Source organism: Polypterus senegalus, chromosome 2, assembly GCF_016835505.1.
Source record: "Polypterus senegalus isolate Bchr_013 chromosome 2, ASM1683550v1, whole genome shotgun sequence".
In the NCBI taxonomy this organism is placed as follows: Eukaryota; Metazoa; Chordata; class Cladistia; order Polypteriformes; family Polypteridae; genus Polypterus; species Polypterus senegalus.
Genome location: NC_053155.1, coordinates 116,411,025 through 116,436,901, shown reverse-complemented (window position 1 = coordinate 116,436,901; position 25,877 = coordinate 116,411,025). Strand labels below are relative to the sequence as shown.

The 25,877-nt window shown below is 35.1% G+C and overlaps 1 protein-coding gene across 7 annotated transcripts in view; it reads right to left on the bottom strand.

Annotated features, from left to right (window-relative positions):
• LOC120523263 (HMG box transcription factor BBX) overlaps positions 1–22,230 on the bottom strand; it is a 260,159-nt gene extending 237,929 nt beyond the window's left edge. For 4 of the 7 annotated variants that reach the window (XM_039744431.1, XM_039744435.1, XM_039744437.1 and 1 more), the window contains exons 1-2: positions 22,134–22,230; positions 19,709–19,785 (exon numbers count right to left, since the gene is read on the bottom strand). The gene's annotated coding sequence lies outside the window, so the exon portion shown is untranslated. Of the gene's footprint in view, positions 1–19,708; positions 19,786–19,889; positions 20,059–21,287; positions 21,342–21,586; positions 21,903–22,133 lie in introns of those variants that run through there. The other 3 variants (XM_039744432.1, XM_039744434.1, XM_039744433.1) reach the window with 3 other exon arrangements.
• Between the last annotated feature and the right edge of the window lie 3,647 nt (positions 22,231–25,877).

The following is a 25,877-nucleotide window of genomic DNA, read 5'->3' as shown; positions in this document are numbered from 1 at the left end:
TCCCGATTTTCCTCATCTTGCACCCTCATCCATGCTGGAAAAAATATTGCTCAATCTCAAGGACTTAGACACCATCTCTACAATATATAAAATCATTTTACAACCCCTCCCTTCAAAGATCCAAGAGGACACTGGGGAAAAAGATCTCTCAATTAATATATCAGAAAAGGAGTGGAAAATAGCAATGCCGAGAATTCACTCGAGCTCCATATGCGCAAAGCATACAATTATACAACTCAAAATTATATATCGAGCACATCTGTCTCATCTAAAACTCTCAAAATGTTTCCAGGGCATGATCCAACCTACGAACGCTGCAACCAAGTCCCAGCCTCACTGGGTCAAATGTTCTGGGCCTGCACCAAATTAACATTATTCTGGACCAAAATTTTTAATTACCTTTCAGACAGTCTTGGACTCACAATCCCTCCTAACCCATTAACAGCTGTGTTTGGGGTTCTTCCACATGGATTTAAAGTGGAGAAAGACAAACAAATTGTGATTGCATTCACTACACTTTTGGCACGCAGACTTATTCTGATAAACTGGAAGAACCCAAACTCTCCTCTTTTAAGTCAGTGGGAAACTGATGTGTTATACTATTTGAAATTGGAAAAAATCAAATACACAGTTAGAGGATCCGTACAGACTTTTTCAAAACATGGCAGGATCTAATCAGTAATATTTTAAAATAAGCTCATAAAGCACAGAGCATTTATTAATTTAGGTATGTTTACAAGCCTTAAATTTCACGCCGTTTGCCTTGCTCTCTCTCTCAGGGGTGGGGATCGATTTGTCCTTAACTCAATTTTTATTTTTGTAAAAACTTGATTGATTTGTATGGATTGCAATAAAATTAATAAAATAAATAAATAAATAAAAATAAAGTTGTCCAAAATGTTTCCAGGGCAAGATCCAACCTGCCAACGTTGCAGTCAAGCTCCAGCTTCAATAGGCCACATGATTTGGGTGTGTACCAAAGTAACATCATTCTGGTCAAAAGTTTTTAAATACCTATCAGACAGCCTTGGTGTCACAATCACTCCTGATCCATTAATAGCTGTGTCTGTTATACTCCCAGATGGGCTTAAAGTGGAGAAGGACAAACAAACTGTAATTGCCCTTACTTCACAATCACCTAGACTTATCTTGCTCAAATGGAAGAATCCTAACCCAACTCTGTTAAGTCAGTGGGTACCTGATGTTATATACTATTTAAAATAGGAAAAAAACAAATTCTCTCTTAAAGGATCTATTTAAAATTATTTTAAACCCTGGCAGGATCCAATCAATAATATTTTAGAATGTGCACTTATATTGGGGAAAAAGACTCCTTTCCCTCTACACTACTCTCAAAAGTTTTACGCTGGCTGTTGGCCTTTCTCTCTTTTCCATGGGTGGGGGATGAATTGAATTTAGTTTTGTCAAGTTTGACTTAATTCTATGGAACATTTAATGCTTTAAATAAATTCAGTAAAAGTTAATAAATAAGTAAATAAATACATAACTAAGTACATAAGACATGGCAGGTTACTGGGGTTAAAAATAAAAAACAATTTCTGTGAAACTATCTGTAGGGTTTTAATATAATTTTGCTGTCAGGCTTATGTTTTAATCATTTGTACCATTATCCATTAGTACAGTGCATAATTGTAGTATCACTTAAACCTATAACATGCCTCACATGCAAACCTATGTATGTAAAATACTGTTATCTTTAAAAACACAGTGAAAAAGCTGAAAACGCTTTTAATGCAGATGACTATACATTTTGAGGTTATCCACCTTAGGATAAGGGATCATAAACATGTAAATGAGCTCTTCCTTCTTTTCTACGTACTGTGGTCACAGTCAGTTCACATGATTACGTGGGAGGCGTGATGATGTCACACGCAGCTCCGCCCCCCACGGCCATCGAGCTAACGTCCATTACAGTATATGGAGAAAAATAGGTTCCAGTTATGACCATTACGCGTAGAATTTAGAAATGAAACCTGCACAACTTTTGTAAGTAAGCTGTAAGGAATGAGCCTGCCAAATTTCAACCTTCTACCTACCTACCTTTGTGAAATTAAAACTAGACCTCTGAGTTTTCAGAACTTAAAAAAAATTTCGTTATACATGTTTAATTATGCCATCCATTCAGAGGTCTAAGCTTATAACTAGTTTTAATTTCACAAATACGTTTATCGTGTGGTGATTGGTTATGTGCAGAAAGAAAAAGGATAGGAACTGGGGGTTTAGTACGTCAGATAGAGACATGAGTCTAAAAGTAAGAAAAAAGTTGGTTCAATTGAAAAAGCATTTTCTAAAGCTGAACGCTTGGAGGTTGAACAATGCTAAGCTGTTCAATACTGCTTCTTTAGAAGAGTTTGACCCACGACCAGCTGTGGAATTCTGGCTTGTCACCTGGCAACAGGCACATCACTCATAAAAAACCTGAAAAGTCATCAGCATTCACTTCTGCAGGACCATCATTCCAGGAACCATGCAATTCAGCTCAAGCAGAAATGAACAGCAATCAGCCTGTCTGAGATAGTAAAGATTCTTGGGGGAGAAGATGTTGCAAGACAAAAGCTGAAGAACATGGCAGAAAATGAATCAGAACAGTGTTCTGTTATGAAACTGTAATATATGAAAAAAGAACTAATGTAGCTATAATGAAGGCATTGTTTATTAGCCAGTTAAAATAAGGGAATCTTTTATATAATGTTCTAGAGCAAGGTGGCAAAATACTACTCCCTGAAAGAACTTTTTTCAGTTTTAAAATGGAAGGCAGTTTTGGTATCAATAAAAGAGATCAGAAAAAATAAACTATTTTTCACTTTTGTTATTTGTTTATGGGCAAGTGAATTTAACTGGCGGACAAGTGGATTTTGGACAAGTAGAAAAAAATTTGATTTCCACACCCCTGAACACACTACTTCTCCGCTGCGAAGCGCGGGTATTTTGCTAGTAATAACAATAAAATAAAAATAATAATAAAATTAACATAAAATAAAAACCACTAATAGTTCTACTGAATGTCCTTAGAAAACTTATTTAATGCATTAAATACAGTGTCAAAATGAGGATGAATATTAAGACATTTAAGAAATGAACATGTGAATGTACCACCTACACTTATAAATGTATCTAAACTTTATTTTGTACTTCCAATGACAGCAGATACCAATAAGAAGTTAAATAAATCAGTGATTTTAAATACCAATAAAATTAACCCACAATTCAAGTTAATCTGAGCTAACTGTTCTTTTTGTATGTCAACGTTGCTTGCATAGTGCTTTTCCACAATTCATTCAATAACTAACAAGTAAGAAAGAAAGCCTGTGTGTTGGTGAAATTTACAAATGTGTCCAGAGCACTCAATGTATCGATTAACATTATGTTTAGCTTCTGAGGTCTACATGGTGGTAATAAACAATCCACAACCTGTGTCTGCTAGGTACTGTAACATCAGATAATATCCGTTAAACACTCTATATCAAAACTATTTTACACATAATGCAATCCTTAACCCACTGTTAGTCAGTAAACCGCTAGCTTTAGTGTATGACAATTGATGTAACGTTACCTAGCTTACTGGAGGTTAGACAAATTTAGATTACTAAACACACTTGAAAGTGAAGCACAACCTGCTTCTTCATGCTTTCATTTTTTTTCTTTAATGTGTTCCTGACTGGTATTGACCAGACCATCTTTCTGCTCATTAATGGAAAAGTATCACAATAGGTGCCTATAAACGACATTAATTTGATGATTCATGGAACAGCAATAAAACCATAAGGTGACCCCTCCCTTCAGACCTTAGCTCATGGGCCTCACTTACAGCTCTATTCTACATCCCTGTTCTTTTTGCACCAGGACATTGTACTTCTTTGAAACAGGGTTTCCACAAGGCAGAATGAATACATGTAAAGATTCCCTTGTGGCTTTTTTAAAATAAGTGCCATTAAGCAGTCATCTTAAGTGGGGGGTGAAGATACATTTTGATCATTGTAATGTCCGGTTCTCCACCCATTCCTGATATTGATCCCCTTTATGTTATTTTTCAAATTACTGTAGCTAACTTTAAGGAGGCTAATGATACTGAACATTTCAAACCTCTTCACTATTTTGTGCTACACAGACTTCCAGAGAAAAGCTTGAACCAGAGGTGCAAAGGTAATAGTGAAAAAGAAAATTAAAAAAAGAAAAAAAAGTGCAGCTTAAGGTAATTCTGAGAATACAGGACTCTAGCCTTTAAGCCTCTTCAATTAACTTGCGTGTGTAAACCTTCACTCAGTGCTAAATCTAGAAAATTGTAGGGCCAATACACCTAGTCCCATAAGCTACAAACATACTGACATGAAGATAATTTCACAGTAGTACAAAAAGAAACATTTTTCTTAATAGAAAACTGGAAAATATTTTTGAGGAAATTTACTTATTTTGCACAGCATCTGATGGGGCTGTGCACAACTGGCCATTAATATAGAAATGCCACTATTCTTTAGCTGTATTAACCAGAAAATGTTCCCTGAAAATACAGAAGGCAAATGTCACAATGTCATTATACTAAAAAACTGATCTGAAAAGTGAATTTTTACATACATAGCTTTAAATACTTTATATAAAGAAAAATATCCTATGCAATGCTGGCATTCACTAATTTATATGGTACTAGCATAATAATGTGTGATATTTTATCTTTTTAGTATTGATTTTAAACAGTATTTATTTTTCAGTTACTAAAGACAAAGTTTCAGATAAATCCCACAAATGAATTACAGGCCCCAACAATGGTCAACATTTTTTTTTAATATTGTTCTATATATATTGTGTACACTTAATGAAAGATTCTTTATTGTTTCAGACTATCAACTGTCCTTATTTTAGCTCACATTTATAAATGAAAATGTTGCATATGTCATACAATTTGGAATTACCATTTTCAAAAGTATATGCAGGCATCCCAAAATTACAAATAAACCACTTTATGAAGATTCATGTTTATGAAAAAAGTCAATTAAAATCCATTTTTGTATAATGAATCACAATGAAACTGAATCCTCTTTGCATTCATTTTAAATATACAACACTGCAGCATGCAGCAGTCTGGGATGTTTGGGGTACAGCTGGATATTTGAAGCAGGGCTAAATGTGGGTGTCACATAATGACAGTCTCGGCCATCTTCACAGATAACACTGCATTCAAATACTATGGTTTATTCAATTTGTCATGTGTGCTGCTCATGTATCTGTATGTATTATACTGATCATCCTGGCTCCAGAAAAAAACGAGAAATAAAAAAATACTAAAAACTTGAAAAGGCAAGCATAAGAAAACATCTTTACTAAGCTTTCTTTAATGAAGGGAAAATGTCTAATTAGGATTTGTTTTATGACAAATTTTATCACTGAACCAATTGTGTCAACTTTGGTGAATTTCTGTGATATTTTATCAAGAAATTGTGCTATTTTTCGGGGCCAAAGAACACTTAATTTAAACTGATTAATTCATTTTTTTTTCATTTAAGTTGGTGATAATTACCTTATTTTTTCACCTTACAATGATATTACTAGGAATATATTTTCTTTATCTAAGAAAATTATATATACCTTTAATGGTGTCATCGAAACAATGGCTGTATGTCCAGAGCTAAACACAGCAATAAAATATAAAAATGATTTTGATATTAGAAAATGTAAAAATTCAATGATTATTTTCTTTTCCCAGCAAGACCTGGCTTACACTTTCTGCAGATGAGCTTAATTACTGTACAGATATGTCCGTTATAAATTGCTGAGATGGAACTCATTCAGGGATCTCCTCCCAAACAAGTCACAAACAAATGTACTAAAACCAATACACCTTTTATCCATACTAACACTCAATAAGCAATTGAAAGATCAAGTAAGGCCATTATTTCTAGGCCTTAAAATCATGAATATATCATGATCTTTCAAGGTATGATGTTTAATTATAAGATAATCTACAGCCTGCCTATTCAAATGGTGGCCCACGCCAGAAACGCAGATAAAAACCTTTTGTGAGCCCTCAGAAATTCCTATATAAATGCATCCAGTAGTATAGACCATGAATGCAAAGTCTGTGTAGCCTAGCAACTCATAATGCAGCACATTGCTGTGTCTAAATGTGGTGGTTTAGTCTATGATACAGTATTTTTTTTCTTTTGTGACGATACACACCGGTACTTGGTACCAGCACCTCAGCCGCAACAGCTGGTCGTAGCATCGACTACATATTAAATGATTCTATAATCAATAGTGTTTCGAAAAAGTGGGTTTCATAAATTAATCAAATTCTTACTCCAATGATAGCCTGGTTACTGACAACCACTGTGCCCACACTTCTCTTCATATAATTGAGTGTCCCTCCAATCATACACTTTAATTCTGTGGATTCATGGCTGTTACAAGGGCGACAATCAGCCATTGACACTCAAAGCAAAGAATGAATTAGAAAGACTGCATTAGATGAAAACATGCAAAAAGTTTTGAATTTACTTTAAAATTCAATCAAATTAATCACTGATTGCTTTGCTGGACTACATAACTTTTTTGTACAATGCAGAGCTCATTATTAACCTGCTGTTAATATTCTTCAATTATGTAAATTCTGTGTTTGAAACTGTAAACTATAGCACAATATTATGCTTCACAGTACACCTGTGCATGTGGCATAATTGAAGTGCCTTGCAATAAATAGATCATGGGTTCGTGTTCCAGGTCCTCTCTGCATGGAGTTTGCAAGGCACTGTAAGTAGTGAGTAAAGTGCCATATAAAGGTAAAGCATTTATTATTATTATTATTATTATTATACTTGACAAGGTCAATTTCAAAATTTAAACGCTATGTTTTTCATCAAATAAGCAAAACATGTAGCACTAGGACGCTCAGCCTCTGTATACCTTCACAGTACTTCAAACTTGTTCCAAACACAATATATGCATACCGCCACCTTTTTTGTTTATAAAAAAGGCACTGCTAATCACACATGTAGTTATTTAAAATGAACTTATGTTTCCTCAGTGTGGAATAGACATTGTATTCATGCATGTCAGTCATTGGTATCACTTGTTATGGGTTTGTGCACTAATAGCTTTGATAGTTCTTTTCATTCTGTTAAACGTACTTTGTGATGTGCCTTGGTCAGACATGAGCAAAATGTTTATTTTATTTCAAAATGGAAACAAATATTATTGATGATACTTTGCAATATGCTGTTTTACACACTTTGTAATGTGCCTAGATCAGATATGGCCAAAATGCTCACTTTTTTATTGCAAAAGTGGAAAAAAATATTGCTACTTCCTCAGATTCTGTTCAGTTATAGCTTTTTAGTGTCTGTATTCACTTTTTGATGTGCCTGTGTCAGATGTGACCAGATTTAAAAGGAAAACAATTAATAAATGTACTTGTTTAATAAATAAAATTATTTGTTTTTTAATTAATTCGTGTTGATTTAAAATTTGTCATTATGTGCTGCTTACCAGACACTGAAAATATCTGGCCCAGCTAGGTTTCTTGGTATGAAAATCTGGCCCAAATGAATTTGTAATCGAATAGCCCTGATCTACACTATCAAAAAAAAGAAAACAATAATGGAGTATATCTTATATTTAAAGACAGACTGCATTTTTATATTCCAGACACCTTTATCAACAACTTTAATAACTTAATAATTTCATTCTGTTAATTATGTCCACCTTGAGATGCATACACCCAATACATGTATCATAAAATCTAGTAAAAACCTTTGGCACAAAACAATAATGACTATATAAAGTATTAAAACAACAACGAAACTGAGATAAATGACAAAATTTGCTTACATTATTACATCCTAACTTTTAACTAAATATGTGCAGTTAAACTCTTAAACAAAATCTGAAATTACAGTAAAGGTATTTTATATGTCAGGGCATTAAACTTTCAAAATGATCATTCTGTTTTTCATTTCAATGTTTTTGGATACGAGATCTTGATAATGGTGAAATAAGGTTTGACAAAATTTGCCTTAACTTCTACACCAGAAATATTACAACTGTTAATATTCATATATTCTACCTTTTGGCTTCATAATTTAATTATTATTATGTGGGTAAGAACAGTGACAGTATGTTTGCTGTGGTTTAGTTAAACACTATATACCAGTGGAGCTGGTAGTACACTCGATGTAGCATCAAAGGAGAACTCTGATAAGAGGGTTGGTGCATCTTGCCAAGCTTCTCATCACTCATTCTGTTCTGCTCTATTAAGTAGGACTGCAAAGCAGTAGACATGTTTTTTCAACTGAAAAAAAGCATCTTTCTACCTAAGCTAATTGGTAGTTTAAGAATCTATATATATAATTCACTAAGGGCACGCAAGACACTGAGCGCAAGCAAGACATTGAGGGCATGCAAGACAGTGAGCGCAAGCAAGACAGAGCCCCGCCCGCCAACTCTAAGTCCATGGGATACGCTCAACAGAGCCCCGCCCACCAACTCTAACCCTCCTACCACGTCATGGGATACGCATGACAGAGCCATGCACGCCAACTGTAACCGTTCTCCCGAGTCCAGCGTCGCTCTTGAGGCAAGCAACAACTCACAAAACACAGCCTCAGTCGCTTTCATCTGTGCAAAAGTCCACATGCACCTCTGAGCCACGTTGACTTAACACCGCACGCAAGACAGAGAGCCACGATCGCCAATTCACAGAGCCCCGCCCACCAACTCTAACTAAGGGCAAGCAAGTCAGAGAGCACACGCAAGACAAAAAGCCACGCCCACCAACTCTAAGACCATGGGATACGCACACATTTAGTGTATAAATTTACATAAATAATTGCATGTAAACGATTCACCAAAATCTGTTGTATGTAAACGATACTGTTTAAAACATTATTGTTTTTACATCAGAAAACCCGGTTTCCACGTCTACCTGTATTAGTTTAAATGGCACTTTTACCACTCGCAATACGGCGGACACGCTGACTTATCGTGTCGACTGGGCAACACAGTGAATGCGGCATCTATCTATATATGTCTATGTTTTCCGTAGCCTGCTACAGGAAGGTACTCTCTCGATCATTGGCATTGGTTTCGCTCCTTGCTATTTTCGTTATACTGCGACGGTGGTTTCCTAAGCCTTTGTTATACGGAATTCCTTTCTCACCGTTTTATGTTCCTATTCTTACACCGCCGTATGCTACAGCGGGCTTCAGCTAGTTACCTTATAAAAGCCTAAAGCTGTTTACAGAAGTATACTGAACAGAAACAACATTTTAAAATGTCAGATATGTTTATATTAAATAACATGGAGAAACAAAAAAATACATCAAAAAGTAGAAGAAAGAATGAAGCTAGTGAGAGAGTACCCCAGAATGTGCATACCTGCAACACATACGGAGTTTCAATGAGTAAATGCTACAAAAGCAAAATGTTCTAAGACACCGCTACCCAATTATATATTAATGTATTTATTTTACTCATATTTATTTAGCACCTAAAGTAATTTTGTTTATAATCAATGTATTTCATTGAACACATTATTATGTTGGCAATAGAAATGTTTTTACCATACCACTATTTTTTTAGATTGAGAATTGTAGATGCTTAAGATTTATTGCTGTTACTGATTTAATTTCCGAAACTGAAAAAAGACTTTAAACCTTAGATTTCACATACCACTTCTCAAGCATACCAACTCATCCTTGTATATATATATTAATAAGCTTTCAGCTGTTTAGTTTCTACTATTGTTCTACCACCATTCTATTGGTACCCTGGTTCATCTAAAGTTTTTTTTTTCCTCCTCATTACATGACATGCTGCTAAACGTAATGCAACACTTATGGATGATGGCAATGAATAAGTGAAAAGACGTCAGTCATAAATGATATGAACACGAATGGAGATAAAATCATCGAACACAAAAATATAATGTGCACTTTTAGAGACTACTATAAATCCCTATATACTACTGAGTTTAAAGAAGACAATATACAATCTAATGCATTTCTGGATAAATTACAGATACCACAAATTGACGCCATTAGTGTGGAGGAGCTCGATAAACCTCTGTCATTATCAGAATTACTGGATGCTATAAAGTCACTCCAAGGTGGAAAAGCAGCAGGCCCTGATGGCTACCCTGCAGAGTTTTACAAGAAATTCTCCGCTCAGCTAGCTCCCCTCCTATTAGCAACATTTACAGAAGCCAGAGATAACCAATCTCTTCCACAAACCTTTCGCCAAGCACTAATCACTGTCTTTCCAAAACAAAATAAGGACTTATTACAATGTGCATCATACAGACCAATTTCACTTCTGAATAACGACGTTAAAATACTCTCTAAAATCATAGCTAGAAGGATGGAGAAAGTGCTCCCCTCAATAATATCACAAGACCAAACTGGATTTATTAGACACTTATCTTCAAATCTTCGACGCCTGTTTAATGTAATATACTCACCAACTAAATCAAACACCCCAGAAATATTATTATCATTGGATGCAGAAAAGCATTCGACATGATTGAATGGAAATACCTTTTTACAATTTTGGAGAAGTTTGGGTTTGGCCCTAACATTTGTGCATGGATTAAATTACTGTATACTAACCCAGAAGCTTCAGTTTGCATCAATAACATTTGCTCAGACTACTTTAAACTAGAACGTGGCACAAGACAAGGATGCCCTTTGTCACCACTGTTGTTTGCAATTGCCATTGAACCACTGGCAATACATTGTCGAAATACTGATCAGATAAAGGGGATTAGCAGAGAAGGACTGGAACAGAAAATCTCATTATATGCAGATGACATGGTACTGTATATATCGGATCCAGAAAATTCTGTGCCTGCAGTCTTAGCAGCACTCACAGAATTTCAAAAGCTCTCTGGTCTCAGAATTAATCTGAATAAAAGTGTACTCTTTCCGTGAATTCGCAAGCATATAATATTAGATTAGACACCCTTCCTTTTATCATTGCAGAACAGTTTAAATACCTCGTAAACATCACAAGTAAACATAAAGCTCTTTATCAACAAAATTTCGTCGCCTGTATGGAAAAAATTAAACAAGACTTGCATAGATGGTCAACCCTTCATCTCACACTAGCTGGAAGAATTAACACTGTTAAGATGAATATTCTTCCTAAGCTCCTTTTTTATTTCAAAACATACCAATATACATTAATAAATCGTTCTTTAAGCAATTAGATTCAACAATAACCTCATTTATTTGGAATTCTAAACATCCACGCATCAAAAGAGCGACCCTACAAAGACAAAAGGCAGAAGGCGGCATGGCTCTACCTAACTTCCAGTTTTATTACTGGGGCAAATATACAGTCGATAAGAACCTGGACACAAATAGAAGAACATACACAGGCATGGACCGCAATAGAAGTAAAATCCTGCAGTACTTCTTTGTATTCCTTGCTTTGTGCTCCAATAAACACACGCTATCGGCAATACACTAATAACCCAATTGTGCTCCACTCACTTAGAATCTGGAACCAATGTAGAAAGCATTTTAAGACGGAGAAGCTTCTTTCTGTGGCACCCCTGCAAAAGAACCACCTCTTTCAACCCTCACAAACATATGCAGTTTTTAATATCTGGAAAAATTTGGAATTAACTTGCTTAGAGATCTTTATATAGACAACGCCTTTGCATCCTATGAACAATTACATTCCAAATTTAACATTCCAGCTACAAATTTCTTTCACTATCTTCAAATCAGGAACTTTGTTAAACAGAACCTTCCAGATTTTCCTCATCTTGCACCCTCATCCACGCTGGAAAAATTATTGCTCAATTTCAAGGAGTTAGACTCCATCTCTACAATATATAAAATCCTTTTACAATCCCTTCCTTTCAAAGATCCAAGAGGACACTGGGAAAATGACCTCTCAATTAATATATCAGAAAAGGAGTGGAAAGTAGCAATGCAGAGAATTCACTCAAGCTCCATATGCAAAGCATACAATTATACAACTCAAAATTATATATCGAGCACATCTGTCTCACTAAAACTCTCCAAAATGTTTCCAGGGCATGATCCAACCTGCTAACGCTGCAACCAAGCCCCAGCCTCACTAGGTCACATGTTCTGGGCCTGCTCCAAATTAACATTATTCTGGACAAAAATTTTAATTACCTCTCAGACAGTCTTGGACTCACAATCCCTCCTAACCCATTAACAGCTGTGTTTGGGGTTCTTCCAGAGGGTCTTAAAGTGGAGAAAGACAAACAAATTGTGATTGCATTCACTACACTGTTGGCACGCAGACTTATTCTGATAAACTGGAAGAACCCAAACTCTCCTCTTTAAGTCAGTGGGAAACTGATGTGTTATATTATTTAAAATTGGAAAAATCAAATACTCAGTTAGAGGATCTGTGCAGACTTTTTCAAAACATGGCAGGATCTAATCAGTAATATTTTGAAATGATTTTATAAAGCACAGAGAATTTGTTGATTTAGGTATTTTTAAAAGCCTTAAATTTTACACCGCTTGGCTTGCTCTCTCTCAAGGGTGGGGATCGATCTGTTCTTAGCATAATTTTTTTTTGTAAAACTTGATTGCTATGTATTGATTGTAATAAAATTAATAAATAAAAAAAAAATAAATAAATAAAAAATAACAGTTCTAAAATTGACACTGTGTTTATGTGTATGTGTGTGTGTAAGTGAGATGGACTGCTGCCCCATCCAGATTTGCTGTCTGCCTTGTACTCAATGCTATTAGGATAGATTCCAGCCCCTGTATCACTGAATTAAGTAGGTTAATGAAGTATGATTTATATTAATACACAATTGTGATATTACTTGAATATGACAAAATTATCTTTTCAAAAAGCAAACCAAGACAATTAAAATTACAAAATAATATGCTTTAAATCTGTGGCCTAGCTTTCTTACATTTTGCTTTCTGATACATTGGACTCACTAAAACTGCCTATAGCCATCCTTCTTTTTTTACTAGTCTTTCAGTTATTGAAGTTCACCAAATAATATTTACTGAGTACTTTAAGCAGACTATACAGTGTGCTTGAAAGTTTGTGAACTTTCAGAATTTTATACATTCCTAAATAAAATATGACTTAAAATATCATATAATTTTCACAAAAGTCTTAAAAATAGATATGGAGAACCCAACAAAACAAATGACACAAAAATATCATACTTAGTCATTTATCTATTGAGGAACTGTACCCAGTATTACGCATCTGTGAGAGGCAAATGTATGCGAACCTTTTCTTTTAGTATTTAGTGTGACCTCCTTTTGCAGTAATAACTGCAACTAAACATTTCCAGTAAGTCTTGATCAATCTTGCACATCGGTACTGAATTGCCTCAACCTAGGGATATTGCTGGGTTTAATCAAATGAACTGCACCCTTCAGGTCATTTCACAACATTTCTATTCAGTTAAGGTTAGGACTTTGACTTGGCAGTTCCAAAACCTTTATTTTGTTCTTCTTCAACCACTTTTTGGTAGAACAACTTTGTGCTTAGTGTCTTTGTCTTGCTGCATGACCCAGTTTCTCTTGAGATGTAGTCCACGGACAGATGTCTTGACATTTTAATTTAGAATTTGCTAGTATAATTCAGAATTAATTTTCCCATCCACTATGGCAAGCTGTCCCAGCCCAAAGCATGATACTACCGCAACAATGTTTCACAGATGGAATAAGACACTCATGCTGTAATGCAGCATTTTTCTTTCTGCAAACATACTGCTTCTCATTTGAACCAAACACTATAATTTTGGTCTTATCTGTCCATAATTCATTACTCCAGTAACTTATGGGCTTGTCCATAGGCTCTTCAGCAAACTGTACATGGGAAGCAATGTTTTTTTTTTAAAGCAGTGACTTTCTCCATGCAACCTTGCCATGCACACCACTGTTGTTCAGTGTTCTCCTGATGGTGAACTCATGAACATTAACCAATATGAGAGAGGCTTTTTTAGTTGCTTAGACATTACCGCTGGTTCTTTTGTGACCTCACAGGCAATAACACACCACGTCCTTGGAGTTATCTTAGTTGGTTCACTACTTCTGGGGAGAGTAACAATAGTGTTAAACTTTCTCCATTTGTACAAAATCTATCTGACTGTGGATTAGTGCAATCTCTTTAGAGATGGTTCTGTAGCCTTTTCAAGGAAGATGAGCATCAACATTTTTTTTTCTGAGGTCCACGGAAATGTCCTTTGTCCATGGCATGATACACTGACACTGCACAAATGTGTTTGAAGATGAAGCACTTCTTTCTTTTAACATAAACAGGGTGTCCATTCACACCGGATTGTCATACATTGATTGACAACCATGACATCGATTGACAACACCTGACTCACTTTCAAATTACCTGCTAGGTCCATTATACTTTTGCCACTCACAGATCTGTAATACTGAGTAATTTTCCTCAATAAATAAATTACCAAATATGATATTTGTGTCTCATTTGCTTAGCTGGGTTCTCCATATCTTCTTTTAGGATATATGTGAAAATCTGATGATGAAGTCACATTTATACAGGAATGTATAAAATTCTGTAGGGTTCACTAACTTTTAAGCAGCACTGTAACTCATCAGCACTCTGGTTGACAAAATTACTTCTTTACTCAACTCCCTCTTTAACAATTCATGACTTGGATTTTAAGACTTTTTTCTCAACCCAAAGAGCTTTAGATAAAAAACCAAAGGATTATATCAGATGTCATATTAAGTACAGCTATAGATTACCTGCAGAAATATGTGCAAAAACTATTATTTATCTTTCAAAATACTGTATACAATAAGTCAGCTACATGTATAAAACAAGTTAGCTAACATCTTATCTTTTATACAACCCCCCACAACACATGAATATTCATTGTCGTTTTCCCAGAAAAAAATGTACCTACTCTGGGTCATAGGGCAAAAAACAACTCAAGGCTAAATACTGTAGGGCCCACTTATTCAATTAAAGTGGTACCTTGGTATACGTCTGCTTTGGATTAAGTTCAACTCGGTATACATCCTGTTTGGACACGAAAAATTTGCTTGGTATATGACCTTTGTTTGGAATACAACTCGCATGCTAGAACACCGCACGCTACCCTTGTTTACCTTTCTCGAGACAAAGCCACGACTGCCCATGAGCATCAGTACGGCAGTTGTTAGCATTCAGTGAACAACCCACGCTATAACTCTATGTGAATTTTCACGTGATCTTGTTTTTTGTTTTTGCGTAAATTTGAATTGATTGTTGAAAAGTATGAAGGTGGCATGCATATCAGGGACTTGGCTACTGCATACCGTATGCTGAAAACGACGGTATCTATGATTGTGAAAAACAAAGACGTTATTAAAAAGAAAACTGAGGTTAAATTTTCATTTATTTCATCTAATTGCCTTTGTATTTATGTATTTTAGTATTAAGCAGTGTTTTTTAATACAATTATTTTATACAACCCCATCAATGTATAATATGCCAATAATAATAGTTTTTTTTTTCATGGGAACAGATTAATCATTTTCCCTTTATTTCTTATGGGAAAAATTTGTTTGGTATACGTCCTGTTTGGTATAAGTCAAAAGATCTGGAACGGGTTAAGGACGTATACCGAGGTACCACTGTATTACCAACTATATGGAGGACTGGAATTTTTCATTGGCTTTTTAATAAGACATGATTTCAACAAAACAAATACTAACTGAAAATTGAATTACTAATTAAGAAAAATATACAATAGATCTGGAGCACCTCTGGGCAACAACTACCTCAAGGAAGAAGCAGCCCTCTATGGGAAACCAATCCATCACAACACATAAACATACACATACTCTCATTATAAGCAGCCATATTTACAGTTAACAATCTGCCTGGCTACATGTAAAAGGAAAAGTGCAGTTCCCATGAGAAAAATCTACATAAGCAAGAAAAGAATATTCTAACTCTACAGAGATCATACCCATGAATGCTGTAGAAGTAGGGTAGGGTTGACAATGCTACTTTTTAGAAAATGGGTTTGGAAAATAGATATTAGAGCTTCTTGATGTCTGAATGACTGTCTTCCATTTTCTTTAATGTGTTATGTTTTTGCCAAGAAAAATTTGTCAATTGAAATACCTAAGCTGCAATGGCTATATTGAAAATATTTTTCTTATTATCTTCATGCATCAGTTTTATGAAATGTTACATCAATAAATATACTTGGTTTTCTCATTATCTTAAAAACTTTAAAAATGCCTTCTGAATCTGCTGATATGCTGCAAGTCAAAAACTACCAGATCATTAAAAAGAAACAAATAAACAAACATGACACAAATCGGTCCTTAATTAGGCAGCTACTACAGAATGGTGCTCTCAAAGCACAAACATTATCGTAAAAAAGAAGAAGAGCTCATTTAATGCATATGATTATATTTGCCAACGCTAACTTCTCCATACATAACAAAGAAGAAAGTACTATAAATGGAGTCAACTTTCATACATTACATTTTCAAAAGATTTGCACATTCAGGGTATACACGTACTACATGATTTATCCATTTCTGGCATAAATATCTACATATACCTTTTGTCTATTGGCACAATAACCTGTGAATATATCTAACTATTCAAAGCTTATATGGCAAACTTATTACAACACTCAAATTCTACATAATCCTAAAGTTTCTGAACAAAATGGTTAATGGAAACTTCTCTTCTACTAACTTTGATTTCAGTTGTTTCAAGTAATAAAGCTATTGAAACTTAAAATGTATACAAATTTTGCTCAAATAATTTTTCCAATTTTTCTGTTCAAAGGAGGATGCAAAAGAGGAAAGCATTCCATCAATTTCATTTAAAGAATTAAATTTAAGGAAGGCATTCCGTCAATTTCATTTAAAGAATTAAATTTAACTTTTTAAACCTTAGAAAACTAGCTTTTTCACCACTACCGCAACTTTCTCTCTGGATAAGGGTTTGCAACAACCTTAAAGTTACTAGGCTGCCTTTGCATTTTCTATCTCTTCTGAGTAAGAAATTCCACTAAATTTCAGATTCATTTTCACATTAGTACGTACTTGGGCCAGGACAAATTATTGAAAGCATGTTTAAAAATTTCTAAGTTTAAAATAACTTTAATATATGAAAAAAAAATTCTTAAATGAAAGAATGTTTTATCTTTATTCATCATTAACAACAAAGATAAACTGTTCACAATGAACATGCAAACATGTTTTCTTATATTTTTTTTAATGTGGTCATAAAAGCGCTGTTAATTTTTAGTCTTTTCTCTACATAATTTAATTCTGATTATGTGATTAAGCACAGTCGACTATACTTCTGTAGTCTCCTTTAGTACCATATACCAGTGAAGATGTCCATCTTTGATGCAGTGTCAGTGTCTCTCTCTCTCTCTCTCTCTCTCTCTCTCTCCAACCTTCTGCTAACTCATTCTGTTCAGCATTGAGGTTGTGTTTTAATACTGCATTATTTGTTGTGTAGACTTATTGGAAATAGCTTAATTTATACAAGTGCCCAACAGGTAAAAAACACTTCTACCATAATTGTGGAATTGAAAAATCACTTGCTTTCTTACAAGTGTTTATTTTATAAACAGATTTGCATCTACAAATACTCATTTTTGAACTGATTCCATATCTGATTGCTAGATTCTGAATGTGATTTCATTGTTAAAACTACCAATCTAACTGATATATAATGTCAATCTAACGTCTACAATCTGCCTAACCCATAGTATATGATGGGCAATAGGAGAAAACTGTGAAACTAACCAAAGAATTATGCACAACAAATACTCTAGCCAAAAATCAGATTAAGATTGTTAACAGCTGTGTTGCAAATTAACTTAGCAACAAAGCGTTTTTACATTATACAAAAATCTTATTTTTGGGACATCCATAAAATTATACAAATATACAGACTATTTTCAGAATAAATATTGCATTAACAGCCTTGATTCTACAGCATATGTGCACACATATTGCCAAAATAATAATTACTTGACATATGAACAATTATGTACAGAAAGCAACAAATGAAAAACTCACATGACCAGTTATATGCATAAAATAATCTCATGGTTAACTTTTTATTCAAATATTAATTGCATAACAAATGGCTCCATATAACTTGGTATGGTCATACTACTGACAGGTTGTCCGTTAATTAGTATGGATAACTTTCTATATAAAAGTATAATACAAAAAAACATCTGCATGAAAGTAACCCAGTTACTAATATATCCTCCATATATGCATGCTCGGTTTCTATTTGGCAATGGTTTTTAAGTGTCAAACTCATTATATAAAACTATAAACAGACTGGGTATGTAAGAACATATTGCTGTTTTTCTGTGACAATATACAATATACATCTAGTATTTCTGCAATATAAATCCATTAATTTTCTAAAACTAATTTCTTATAGGAGAAGACAACCCCTCACCCTGCACCTTCAGTCATGAGGCAGTAACCCACCCTACAGGGAAGTGAGTCTATCCCAAAAAATGCTTACAAACTATGCATAAACTCTTCTTTACACTTATAAGCTAGACCAATGTAGAACTGCGAAATTAACCTAACATACTCTTCTTCAAAAGGAAAGTTAGATACTCAGAGAAAATCCACAAAAACACAGACAGAATGGGCAAACTCGTTGGTGCTGTTAAACAAGAGCATTATTCACAATGCACAACATTTCCTAATTGCAGAAGCACACAAAAAACTTTTACATAAATACGAGTGAATAATATAAAGTCCGCAGTAATGGAAAAAGTTGTAAAGAAATTTTTAAGCATATAACATGACAACAATGCAGATGGCACTTGCAAAAATAAAACTGACACACAGACTGCAGATCAATGTGAAAAAAATCTAATTCATGAAATGGCCGACAGCTTTACAAGTTAATGGTTAAAGCTAAAGTTAACACAATATCACTTTATTTAAGCTTTGTTACTAAGAATGTAGTAAAAGATACAGAATGAATATGGTATATTCTTGGGATATTAATATTAAAAAAATTATTCTTCAAAACTTTATTTTTTATTCATATAATGTATTCTACCTAGTTACAGAGAAAATGAGTTATCTAACTACTGTAATAAGAATGCAAAATTAAATAATCAAAGGAAACTCTACTGATACTACACATACTGCAACTCTGTCCATATAATCATGAATGACAAGTAATTATTATGATAACAAGGCAGCATGCTAGAAAAGGAAAGTGTATATCTACTCCTTGCAGATCTTGTCTGTAATTTGTGTGATATTATTCTGTTCACCGGTCTCTTTTAAAGCAGCAAGAAATCCATCACCTATTTCTTATATGGACTTAATACTTTTGCTCTGGCTAACACTGACATTTTAGGCAATGCTCTGAAATGAGGCAAAAAATTGCCAGAAAAGAAGAACTGTTTGAAATAAAAAGAAGTTGCTGTGTTTTAAATCTTGCAGTTACTCAAAAGGAACTGAAATGTAAAGATAACTAGAAAAATAGTTTGTTATTCTAACCAACTGGAACATACATGGCCAACAACGCGTTTTACACCCTAGTATGTACAGTATTGTTAAATGACTGATACCTCAACCCCAAAACTCTCTTCCACCCCAATCATCAGTTAAACAAAATAAAATAAAAACAGAAACTTAACATATTGACTATTTAGGTCACGTTAACATGTAACAAGCAGCCATATCATACTTACTTCAAGACAATTAAAGGAAATATTTGAAAGATGAGGATGATGAAGCCGTCACTCAGCCTCTGTCATGTGATTGTGACCTATAAAAAAACATACCGACTACTCAGTAACCTCATATCATTTTTTAGCTTTAAAATCAAGGCACAGTGTCATGAAAGAAACAACTGATTATGAAGTAAAATACCATCTGCCAGGCTTATTAGGAGTTTGAAATAACTTTCTTCCGCGAACAAAACTGTCGTGAAACTGCTACCGAAAAAACAGTGCTGCGCTGCTTCGTAAATGGTGCAGCATTTAGACGTACTTTGCGCTTTAAGTTGAACAGGAACCCAGTTACACGGCCCGTGCCTAACGTTTCATTGTATTCCTCAACTCCCATTGCATCGATCGCGTTGAAAAAACATAAAGTATTAAATTTAGCCAGATAGCGCCTCGGCCAAGCCGAACGCATATAACTGTGGCACGGTGGCAGTTCGCAGGTAATCTCTTCATAGTAAGTGCTGCAAACCCGAGGTGCTCAGCTTCTCGCAAGCGCTGGAGACGGAGGGGGGGGGTCTTCTTTTTCAAATATCCTCGCGGAAATGATGGAACGTGGACCCCAGACTCGTATTAGTTCCGATGATCTCGGGTAGAATTCATTTACTTGATCAAGCTCAAGTTTATATCTCGATGCCAAATGTCGATCTGGGGTCTGACAAGACAGACACGGGAGCTAGTGATCTAGAGAGAGAGAGTCCATCTTGCTTTGAGGATAAATGAAGTGCAAAATTTCACTCTATGAGCCACAGCTCCAGCCAAAAACGGTATTAAACAGGTAGATGACAGCACCACATTCATTACTGAACCTGACGCTGATCGGCGCCAAGCTCTCAGAAAACGCATGCATGTGGCCTGATCTCCGTCTACGATCGGTTAGACAGCGAGTACAAATTGGAGAAGGCTAGAAAAAAGTGAGCTGCCCTTCGGCTTGATGCAAGTCACTGTACTGAACGTGTCACTGCCACAACACATAATGACTTCAACAATAAAAAAATGCATTCGGAAAAATCGGTGGGGCCACTTTGCAACCGGTTCAACTTTCATTGTCAGCAAAGGATGGCTGATCAAAGGACATATACGTCGCCTCTGTTGTTGTTTTTGTTGCCTGTTCCATCCTGGATTTCGGCGCAATGTAAATGCTCGCAGGTTTTCGCGGGGAGGAGAGCGAGAAGCTTATTCTCGCTCGCCCTGCTGTGTCGTAGACGTCTTTTCGTTGTTATGTGTTATTTTTGCAACGCGAAGTCCTCTTTACATCCTCCTCCTCTTCATTTAATAACTACCTCGAGCTGCCTTGAGTGCTAATCAAGCTGTTAAGAAGGGTACGGTTCACTTCTACCACTAAAGTGCATTTGTTTTTACAATTTAGTGCACGATAAGTACCACAAGGCACCTCGAGTGCATGAATACGAAAACTGGCACGATGTCCATACCCCGGGAGGAGGACGATCAGCTTATCGACAGCATTGGCACACGGCTTACATATCATACGCAAAACCGTCTTCAAGTTTTCTGTCAGGTCGAGCACGAATTGTTACCAACTCACCTCTTTTAGGAATTAAAAGTGATAAGGAGGACGAGACGCGTTATATACAACAGGCCTTCTCATTGCAGCCTCCCGTCCACCTTCAAACTTACTGACATACAGACTCTCTCTCTCTCTCTCTCTCGCACACACACATCAGCACACATACAGAGAGAGACATACGTATCGTGACGGCAGTATTGCACGGGAGCTATACCTTGCGCCAGAATGACTACATACACTTTTATGTTTTTAGTAACAAGCATAAATGCAACATATTTTAAGACCCCCAACCCCCCCGAAAAGCACAGCGAACTCACCGATTTCCCCCCGCTATGCTTGTGATTATTTCTTCTTGTTTGCTAAAATGAGCGTTCTAGTCCTTCGTTTTCCTGCAACATCTCTCTCAGGTTTTTTTAATTGATTGCATCGGACAAGTGCCCCCTGTCTCGCTCTCTCTCTCTCTCTCTCTCAAACCCACAGCGCTGCACTGGATGTTTCTACAGCCTGGTACGGACTGGCCTAGCCGTGGTGAAAAAATAAGCCATTCAGCTTCTGGCCTGTAGAGTGTACGGCTCTCTTATGCAAACTTTTTTCTTCTATTTGTCAAAGTGAATAAAAATAAAGTGTCACCAGGCAAGACTACGTCCCGACTACTGCGGGACTTAAACCGCTTTCTCTCCTCTCGTTTATATATGCACACGCATACACATTCAGAGACAGTGCTGTACGTTTATCGAATGTGACTCCAGTACAAGTACAGTAGCACCGCTTCCTGGGTGTATAAGAGCGAGTAAAGTGGTGCTGCGGGTAGAAAAGGTTGCTTTTTATTTTTTCAGGGACTCGAAATGTGCATGTCGTACTTACCCTCACTGACTAGCTGGCCGGTATTTTTGTGCCAAAGTAGTACAGGAGAAAGCTCCTCTTCTCCCTGCCTCTTATGTTTCTCTCTGTAGCCACAGTTCTGTTTTTCAACATACAGTACTGTACATGCACTGACTGATTTTTTTTCTTGCAATCATGTAAAACCGCTGCTGATTGGACAGCCGATTGAGCGACATCGTTAAGCAACCATTCAGAATCCACCTAACACGGCCGACTTCGCGCAGAATGAGCGATACAGAGGGACAGCGAGCGTTGATTATAACATCTTCATAAGGTTGGGGGCACGTACCCATCGAAAGGGGACAAGGTAATGGAAAAGGGAAGTGAGAGAAAAAGTCGTTCGGAATGCGAAAGCGATCGAATGAAGATAGCTCCTTTAGTTTAATCCCATAAACATTTTGTTAAAGACATTGACATTTTTTTCAAGCTAGCTTTCCACATCTTCAGAGTTTCGTTTTCCGAACAGTAGGTGTAAAGTGGCCACCTTTGCAATTATAGTTTTAATAGATTTTCTTATGTTCAGCAGGATCTGTCCTACAAAAAGCATAACGTTTCACTTTATTTAAACTAGAGTAATTCACCCAAATAATGTACACTGTTTACATCACACTTTAATGCGTTATGAACGATGTGTACAGGGTATAGGGAAGGGGACATATGTTATTCTCAGTGCAGTCAGTACAGCCCTGCTACCTAAATTATGTAATTAATTTAATATAGTGGAATTTTAGTAGAAAATGTAACATTGGTAATTTGATGGGCTTTAGTATTTTAAGTATTTACACACTGGTGTGAAATACTTTCATAAAGGTAAATTTAAACAAAATAAAGTGTATTATTGATAATGATCAATTCATAATTCAATTAAAAAATAAATGCAACTTTTAATCAGGAATGAACAGCTCATTAAAGCACTTATATTCCAAAATATGTCTAGGCCAAAAATGTCTGTTGTTGCTGATATTTAGTTTGGCATAGTTATCTATCAATGCATCATCCTTGGTATTTATTCCCACTAAGGATTTCATGAAACCAGAAGCTGTTGTATATATCATTACTGCACAAATAAAAACACAATAAACATACAGAAGGTGGTTTTCAGTATAAATTAAACTAATAATTCAATTTACTTTGAAGACATGTTTAGAGTGTTTATACAGATTATTATATACAGAAGAATAACATAAAATACAAAATTAGATAAAGTATATATAAGAACCCATCTATTTTTGAATGTATTGTTAAAACTAGAACAAAAAGAATAGGAGGCATCATTTAGTAAATAAATGTTAATTTTAGCAATATGGAAATTATTAACCCATATACAGTACATGGAATGAAGTATAGAGATAGGAATAACCCTCTAATTATGGTTCTTGAGACAGCATTCTAAATTATCTGAGTAACATTAACTGCTTATGATTAAAACAGATTTGTTGCCAGTTCTACATTTAATAATGGTATGAACTATTATTTTTCCTAATATTTATAGATTTCTTTGCTAGTAAAATCTCAGAATTCAGCATTTACTTTTTGTCAGGAAAAATGGATAACTGTAATAAAATTTCTGAAGATACTGAAAATGATTTGGCAGATATAAAGTTATTCCAGTAATATCTGTGGCTGACAGTCCAGCATAATTTTTAAGTCTGTGTATTAGAATTTTGTAGATACAGTAGCTGTGTCCAAATTCTTGTTTAAAATAAATAGCATGTTTACTGCATTTCTTACACTGGAAGAGAAAATAATATTATTAAAAACACAAGTCAAGGTTATGTCAGGACAAAAGGCAGACTGAAACTTTTCAGATAGGTTGTAATGTTTTAAGATGCGACTGAAATTGCAAGGCTACTAATTTGTCAAGAATCTTAGAAAGAACTTGAATTGTAATTTGGAATTGATCCATAAACCAATTTCTTTAGTAAAGATTTGACTGGCACAATTTGAAATCAGAAAAGTCATAATAAAATAGTATAATTATTCCAAAAACAATGAATGAGTCTTTAAAAATGGTTAGGAAAAAGTCAAAGGTAATTTCATTTTAAAGACTATGCAATCATTCACTTTCCATGCATGTTCAATTTCTGTGTCATGGGAGCAGGAGTCTTTTTCAGCAGTTTCAGATGTAAGACAGAAACCAACATTGGCTGGGGTACTGGTATATGGCAGGGCATAGTCACTCTCACACTGACATTCACATTTGTAGGACCATTCTAAAAACCATTCTACAGTTATCAGTCAATGTTTAGCAGAGAGTGACATAGTTTATTTCAGCAGTACAAGATTCTGGAATCTAATCCTTTACAAATAGTATTGTGCTATTTTGTTTACTGTTAAAATGTATAAAATACATTCTAATATAATGATATCAATTTCACAAGGCTTTTTCAGTTATTTAGGGCATCATAATCACCACTGTTCTAAATAATAAAAATGGCTAGTTTCTGTTATTATCTTTAGTATTAGTTTGGAAAGGTATTTGACAGAGGCTGCATAATCAGCTCTTAGACTTTGTAATGGTTCAAATAAATGCTATTTGGTTAAATCTGTAATTTAGCTGCTTTTAGGCAAGCTTCTATATGTAAATCATGTTTCAGAGATGAATGGAAGTTATACAGGTACATAAGATTATTATTGGTATCAAGGGAAAAATTGAATCTTTACAATATAAATACACTTTTATTTACAGTTTGTAAACTAGATGTTGCATTGTACTGGTTTTAGCTTGAACATTTATTGGTAGTCGTGAGAAAAACATTAGAAATTCCACAGATAAGACATTTTAACACAATAGTATAATAGTATGGGTTATTTATTTTTAGTTGGAATACTGGCAGGTTAACGAGGGCCGCCTAAACTGAACCACCTATTTTGTGGAAAGCTTCAGTCCTTATCTCCATATTTAATAATTATTCCATTCATTAATTTCCAAACATACTTGTTTTAAGTTACAGTTACAGGTAACAAAAGGCTATCCTTCCAGGACTGAGAGCAGCACATGAAACAGGCCTGCACAAGGCAATAATCCATTGCTTGAATACTCAGGCACCAATACATACTCATATCAGGCCAATTCAGAATTTCAAGTGAAAGAGTTTGGGTTATGACCAGAAACATTACACAATGACACAAGAACAATTCTCAAACTCCAACTTAAGAGTGCCTGAGCAGAGTTTAGGAATCTGTTAAGCAGCCACACCAATCAATATGCCTGTTTTACCAGTGATAGAAAACTATCATGTCCAAAGGATAGTTTATTTTTATGTCTAACTGGCAAATAAAAGTAAAAGAGCTAAATAAAAGAATAGTCAGGGAGACTGGCTGAGAATCAAAATGTAAAAATCTTGGAGCACCAAAAATTTAGACCAGAAGAGGTCTAAACCAGTCACTAGAGTGCTTTTACCTAAACAGAACTACAAGAGCTTTGATGTTGGTTTCTGTTGTTAATCCAAATCTTGAGCAATGGATGGTGTGCATCATCATCTTTTATCCTGACTAGCAATTAATTAATCTAGTAATGGTAAGCAAAGTGGCTGTTACTATGAGGAAAGCATGCAAATTTGCAACGCCCATTACTAAAAAAAAATGGTGATAAAATGGTAAAAAAAAGAATATTGTGAAAATAAAAACATAATTTATCCAGGGAATATTTCAACAGTGCCTCTCATATATTTGTATTATGTGTGCATAACCTATACTGTCCTAGAAAACCACAGTGATGACATA